The sequence below is a fragment of the Propithecus coquereli genome, unplaced genomic scaffold (genome assembly GCF_000956105.1).
Source record: "Propithecus coquereli isolate 6110/MARCELLA unplaced genomic scaffold, Pcoq_1.0 Scaffold119, whole genome shotgun sequence".
Taxonomy (NCBI): Eukaryota; Metazoa; Chordata; class Mammalia; order Primates; family Indriidae; genus Propithecus; species Propithecus coquereli.
The window spans coordinates 8,085,749-8,093,051 of record NW_012135969.1 but is presented as its reverse complement, the minus strand read 5'-3'; the positions used below and the strand labels follow the sequence as shown (position 1 = coordinate 8,093,051).

Genomic DNA, 7,303 nt, shown 5'->3' with positions numbered 1-7,303 from the left:
CACTTGTCGCTGCCTCTTTCCCCTCGCTCTTTTACCTGGCTAAATCCCTGTCATTCGGTCTCAGCTTAAAAGTTCCTGCAGAGACCTTCCCGGGACACTCCTCCTCTCCCCAGGGATTGCCTTCTCTGTTCTCTCTCCTCCCACCCTGCGCTTCCCCTTCCAGAGTTCCTTGTCATAATGCGTGTAACCCTGTGCTTACAGGTTTAACGTCTGTCACGAGAGAGCAGGGCCTGACCGCTGTTCAGTAAGTGTCTGCCGTGATGATGGCCGGGGAAGAGACTGGTGCATTTAGCCAGCGCGCTTACTCTGTCTAGATGACACCACTACCCTTAGCAAGCTTTCCAAGTGGCAGAAACCAGCAGCACTCTCGGTATCAGATGGCCTCTTGGCGAATGCAAATCCAGGGAAATCAGAGAGCTGTCGTTGAGCTGCAGGCAGGGGTCACCCTGCAGAAGTCCAGGGGGGCCAAAGCTCGCCTCCCCCAGATCCCTGCAGGGAGTGCTTGGGCTCAACCAGGGTCCCCCTGCCCAGGACCCTGACACTGACGGAGGGTCACAGAGAAGCTGGGACCATGGCGATGTCACTCCTCTGGTGTTGGGGCCCAGCTGCCAGCATCAAGGGACAGTGGTTGACGTGAGGTCAGCAGGATCAACCTCATAAGTCCCTCTCTGGAGTTCTGCCTCCCAGATGTCTGGGCTCCTGCCCAATTTATAAGCCTGGTTCTCCAGCTCACCCTGTGATTCTACAGACCACCCACCATCCTTCCAGAAAATTCTTTTCGGGCCGTAGTTAACCAGAGCTGTTCTCTGTTGTTTACATCTAGGAACTCTGACTTGTCTACCCTCCCAGAAGGGGCCGAGCACGGACCCTCAGAAAACCTCTCCCGTCACCCTTCGCTCCACCCAACATTACCAGGAGCACAAAACCTCCCCAGGGTGCTGCGGGCCATGAGTCAGTCTGTATTCAGAGAACCCAGAAAACAGGGCAAAGGTGTGGCAGGCTGCTGTTTGGAAATATTAACTGTGCTTCTTTCCTTAGTACATCACACCACCCAATGAAGATGCAGCAAGAGTGCCCTCAGGGCAGGGATGTTCCAGAAGAAATGAGGAGAGAGACAAAAGGAGCTGGTCTTGCACACTGAGCTTTGAAATTGAGGTCCTTGCCTTGGTCAAAATGCTAACCACGGGAGGGCCTTCTCCTCCCCCATTCTCTGGGCTGATGTTGGGGACCCACAGAGCTCCGGGAGTGGAGCAGCCTGCTTCTCGAAGAAGGCGTGGAGGTGCCAACCTCCCAGAACACCCTACATGTACCTACTCGTAAGGGAGATTAGCTTACGTGTAGAGTAGCTTGTCTGGGCACAGAGGGCCTGAGACAGCCCCCTCCCCCATGTTTCCCACAGAAGTGGCAGAGACAGGGTTCCAGGGCCACACGAGGCTGCGTGTGGGATGATGCAATGACAATGGCAGGGAAGCCGCCGCCAGGGAACCCTGTCCCCACCATTGCCTAAGAAACCAAGGGTACAGCCAGGCCTGGGGAGCCTTAGGGACAGTTGTGGAGAGACAGACTTTGAAGCCTTGACGGCAAAAATGACTTGCTTTTATTAGGCACCTACTATATGCCAGGCACAATGCCGAACACCATATATGTTATTGCTGAGTGAGGTGGAATTCACTGCTCCCGTTTTGCAGATGAGGAGACTGCAGCACAGAGGTATTGAATTGGGGAGCCGGGATGCACTGCGCTGTCCTACAGGACAGTGTATGTTGTGGCGGCTGCAAAGATGAGCTCCTTCTATAACTGCTGTGGGGCTTTAAACCCGAGGGTGGTGTTGGGAGACATGGGCCGGGGAAGGACTGGATTAATTAAAACACAGGTTCTGGGAGGGAACGCAGGCGGGAGTGTGGCGGCCCCTGGTGGACATAAGGAGAATGGCAGCTCAGGGGCGCGCGCCTGCCCTGCCAATGGCCTTGAATGGGAGCAGGAGGGCAGAGAGGGGCGGGCTCAGAGGAGGAGCAGACAGGGGCCCCCACGTTGTGTGGAGTCTGGATTCAGGAGCTGAACCCAGTGACAGCAATGGCTACTCCATCGGGGCCCGGTCTGGGGAGGGGCATTCTGTGAAGACAGAGAGGAGGAAGGAATAAAACCTTTACTGAGCATTGACTATAAGCTCAAAAGAGAAACGTGGAAAACGGTATAAACTTTAAAAATGGGCAAAGACACACAGGCACATGCAAAGCAAAAGAAAATGGAGGTCATGGTATGAAGATCAGAGTTTAATTCAACTCAAAGAATTACATGAAACAAAGCAGATCTCTTTGCAACACTAAGGGGGATGAGACCCCAGAAGATAAAATGTGCACCAAATAACACAACATAAAAACATAGGTACACGGGCCGGGCACGGTGGCTCACGCCTATAATCCTAGCACTCTGGGAGGCTGAGGCGGGAGGATTGTTTGAGCTCAGGAGTTCGAGACCAGCCTGGGCAAGAGTGAGACCCCTTCTCTACTAAAAATAGAAAGAAATTAGCTGGACAGCTAAAAATATATAGAAAAAATTAGCCGGGCATGGTGGCGCATGCCTGTAGTCTCAGCTACTCGGGAGGCTGAGGCAGGAGGATCGCTTGAGCCCAGGAGTTTGAGGTTGCTGTGAGCTAGGCTGACGCCACGGCACTCTAGCCCAAGCAGCAGAGTGAGACTGTGTCTCAAAAAAAAAAAACAAAAAAACATAGGTACACCAAGAAAGTGAAAGGACAATCCACAGAATGGGGAAAATATTTGCAAATCATATATATCTGATAAGGGATTTGTAAAAAATCTCTTATAACTCAATAAAAAGACAAACAATTTTGAAATAGGCAAAGGATTTGACAAATGGTGAATCAGCACACGACAAGATGTTCAATATTGTCAGTCATTAGGGAAATGCAAATCGAAACCAAAATAAGACCACTTCACACGCACCTGGATAGCTAAAATTAAAAAGACAGATAATAACTAGTGCTGGTGTGGAAGTGAATAAATTGGAACCCTCTTACATTGTTATTAATAGTAGGGTTGTAAAATGGTGCAGCCACTTGGGAAAACAGTTTGGCAATTCCTAAAAATGTTAAACATAACAGTGATCCAGCAATCTAACTCCTACATATATACCTAAGAGAAATGAAAAAGCATACATCCACATAAAAACCTTACAAGAATGTTCATAGCAGCACTATTTATAATAGCAAAAAGTGGAAACAACCCAAATGCTCATCAACTAATGAATGGATAAATAATATGTATGGATAAACAAAACGTAATAAAATAAAATAAAATGGATGGATAAATAATATCCCCATGCAATGGGATATTATTCATCAATCAAAAGTAATGAAATACTGATACTTGCTACAACATGAATGCGCCTTGAAAACGTTATGCTAAGTAAGAGAAGTCAGACACAAAAGGCCACATATTGTATGAAATGTCCAGAATAGACAAATCCATAAAGACAGAAAGTAGATTAGTGGTTGCCAGGGGCTGGGGAAGGGGAAGGAGGAGTGACAGCTGACAGGTGTGGGATCTCAGTCTGGAGTGAGGAAATGTTCTGAAATAAGATAGGAGTGAAGGTCACACAACCCTGTGAATATACTAAAAACCACTGAATGGTACACTTCAAAATTGGTAAATTTTATGGTATATAAATTATATTTTAATAAAGCGGTTCTTTAAAAAACATATAAAGGAAAAAGTTTTTTAAACACATGGAAAAATAGACAGGTGGCAACACCTTTCAGCCCTTCACATACCAGATACTTGAAAAGCAAAATAATGTTTCTCAGAAGTTATATGTCACGATCAATAAATACACCTTTACAAGGGCCACTCAGCCACTCCTAACGCACTTATATTGAGCACCAATATTGTTCAAATACCCTGAACAATACCTTGGGAACACACTGGGGGGAAAGTCTGTTCTGATGGAGCTGACGTTCTAGTGGTAATGTGACGTTTACAAACATTTACAAAAATGGACTCGGGGGACAAAGGAAATCTCAATAAATCTCAAAAGAAAGACGACAGGCCCTATTCTTTGACCACCATTGAAACAATTAGAAATAAATAATAAAAATAAAAACAAAACCCCTTAACCACATAGAAACTTCAAAGCTTATAAACAACCTCACGTTCAAAGACCATTAAAACTCTCATTGCAAAGTATTTGGAAAATGAGTCTGTATATATATGAAACGGATCCATGCCTATCTGTGTGGTACAGTTTTTCCAAGTGCACTGCTAAAGTCAGGAGCAGAAAGGGGCTTCCTCCCGATCATTACAGTTACTCAACATTTTCCCAGAAGGAATGGTCAATACGATTATACAAGAGAGCAAGAAGAGAAGCGCTGTCGCTTACAAAGAGCTTCAGACTAGCAAAGATAAAAAAGTGGCAATTCCCACTGCCGTCGAGCGTGGAGTGGAACAGGCTGTCACGCACTGGCAATGGGGCGTGGACTGGTCCACGTGTGTCCTTCCTTCAGTCCAGCAATCCCACTTCTAGGAAGCTTCCTGTAGAAACACCGACATAAGCATTCGAGTGGGCAAGGACCTGGGAACGACTGTATGTCAGTGAGGAATGAGCCAAAAAATTCCACAGCCACACTCTGGAATATTCTGATGCAGTCAGTAAAGGATGTAGATCTATAGAGAGCTGTGCTTCTCCACCAGGGGCTGTTTTGCCCCCCAGAGGACATTCAACAACATCAAGTTGCCTGGGCTGATCTTGAACACTTGGGCTCAAGCTATTCTCCTGCCTCAGCCTCCCAAAGTGCTAGGATTACAGTGAGCCACTGTGCTCAGCCCCTATGTTCTCCTTAATATATTTATGCTGGTGTATAGCTAGAAACCAATACTGGAAAATTCATATCAAACTTCTCACACATTTAGCATTCTTTCATTCATTCAACAATATCGGGCACCTTGGTGTGCCAGACAGGGTTCTGATCTATGTGCTGGGCACACATCATTACACAAAGCAGACAAAGCTCCTGCTTTGTGGGAACTGTGATGATTCCTGGGAGGGGTGTCTTAGTCAGTTCAGGGGGCTATAATAAGATACCATAGACTGGTGACTTAAGCAATAAACATTTATTTCCCAAGGTTCTGGATTCTAGGAAGTCCAAGACCAAGTCTCTGGCAGATCTGGTGTCTGCTGAGGGCTGTCTTCCTGGCTTACAGCCGGCCGTCTTCTTGCTGTGTCCTCATGTGGTGTAGAGAGAAAGAAGCAGCAAGCTCTCTCTTGTCTCTTCTTACAGGGCACCAATCCCACCACGAGGGCTAGACGCTCATGACCTATTTACCTCCCAAAGTCTCCATCACCAAATGCCATCGCATTAGGGATTAAGGTTTCAACATATGAAGGAGGATCAGGAGGAATAAAAGCATTCAGTCTATGGCCGGGCGTGGTGGCTCACGCCTGTAATCCTAGCACTCTGGGAGGCCAAGGCGGGTGGATCACTTGAGCTCAGGAGTTCAAGACCAGCCGGATCAAGAGCGAGACTCCGTCTCTACTAAAAATAGAAAAAAATTAGCTGGGCATGGTAGCGGATCCCTGTAATCCCAGCTACTCGGGAGGCTGAGGCAGGAGGATCACTTGAGCCCAGTTTGAGGTTGCTGTGAGCTATGACAACGCCACTGCACTCTATCCTGGGTGACAGAGGGAGACTGTGTCTCAAAAAAAAAAAGAAAAGAAAAGAAAAAACAACAAATACGGTAAAAAACCAACAAACAGATACAGATGGGGAGAAACAGATCAGGGCAGAGAGAGTCCCTCAGTTCAAGAACATCAGGATGGAGTAGAAAGGTGATAGGACTCAGCCCTGAGCTCTTCCCAGCTCAAATCTTCTAGAATGAGAAAAATAGCCCCAACCCAGGAGAAACAAAACAGCAACACCAGCATAAGAAGACACATGCAGATAGCATCGGGTATTCTGACACATTTGAACTTTGTGATGCAGGTAGCACTGTCCTGATTCCCCTCCATTCCCTGCTCAAATTCCCATCTCATGAAGTCAGAGCTCAGCCACTGCCCTGGGACTTTAGTCTTCCCACCTACTCTTGCAGCCCAAGCGCTATAAGGTAGTCACCCGCCTGTCTGTTCCAGATAAAGCCATCATCCTACTCAAGTCTTCTTGCTGATTCCACGATCAAAGAAAAAAGTTCTATGGCTACACTAGCCCCCCACTCTGAAGAAGGAAACAAAACTAAACAGCGGAGGGAAGGTGGGGCTAGCAGACGAAGGGTCTTTGGTAAACAGACCTGTCCCTGAAGAAACGTCCCCGTCCTCTCCTGACCCCTAGTGGTTGCCCAAGGCCTGTATCTGAACTGGCTTCTCTAAGACCATAAGGATTCCATCAAGTAATGACAACAGATATAACTGATACAGCACTTTAAAATTGACAGAATGTATTTTTGTATATTCTATACTTGAATCAGCCCTACAAGTAGAATAGAGGGTATTGTTATTATTACCTTCCATTGTACAGATGAAGAAACTGAACCTCAGAGAGAGGTTAAGCAAATTGCCTACGGCTCCACACTCAGCAGGAAGGACTTCTACCCCCATTCGGGTCCTCCCTTCCCAGAGATGTCAGCTTTTTTATAGAGCCAAATTGGATTTTCTGTTGGGTCTCCAATCCTAGAAGCCAGTATAGATTTTCTTCATTGATTCAATAAATACTGTGAGAGTCACCAGGAGCCAAGTGCTATTTAGTTGGTGCATGGTTTTACCTCCCTGTAAATAGCCAAATTTTTTGCCTGTATTGTTTGTGGCAGAAATAGAAAAACATGTTAGTTTCAGGCTCACTCTTCATTGCAATCTCAGGCCTATGCAGGCCCACCGCCTGGTGTTTTCCCAACACCTGTGGGCCTCCTGGGGGTTCCCCGAGCTCTCAGCCCCCGAGAGATCTCCGTGCTTCTCCACACCACACCGGTGTGTGGGGGCTCCCTAAGGCTGGCTGCCTTCTCAACCACTTGCCTCAATAACCTTCCTCAGCCATTAAAAATATTTTTTTCAAAATAGTATGTGCCGGCCAGGTGAGGTAGCTCATGTGTGTAATCCTAGCACTCTGGGAGGCCAAGGCTGGAGGATCGCTCGAGGTCAGGAGTTCAGGACCAGCCTGAGCAAGAGTGAGACCCTGTCTCTACTAAAAATAGAAAAATTAGCCGAGTGTGGTGGTACGCACCTGTAGTCCCAGCTACTCGGGAAGCTGAGGCAGATGGCTCGCTTGAGCCCAGGAGTTTGAGGTTGCTGTGAGCTAGGATGA

General features: G+C 47.2%; 1 pseudogene; it reads left to right on the top strand.

Annotated features, from left to right (window-relative positions):
• The first annotated feature begins 571 nt into the window (after positions 1-571).
• Positions 572-7,303, top strand: part of LOC105822881 — a 17,472-nt pseudogene continuing 10,740 nt past the window's right edge.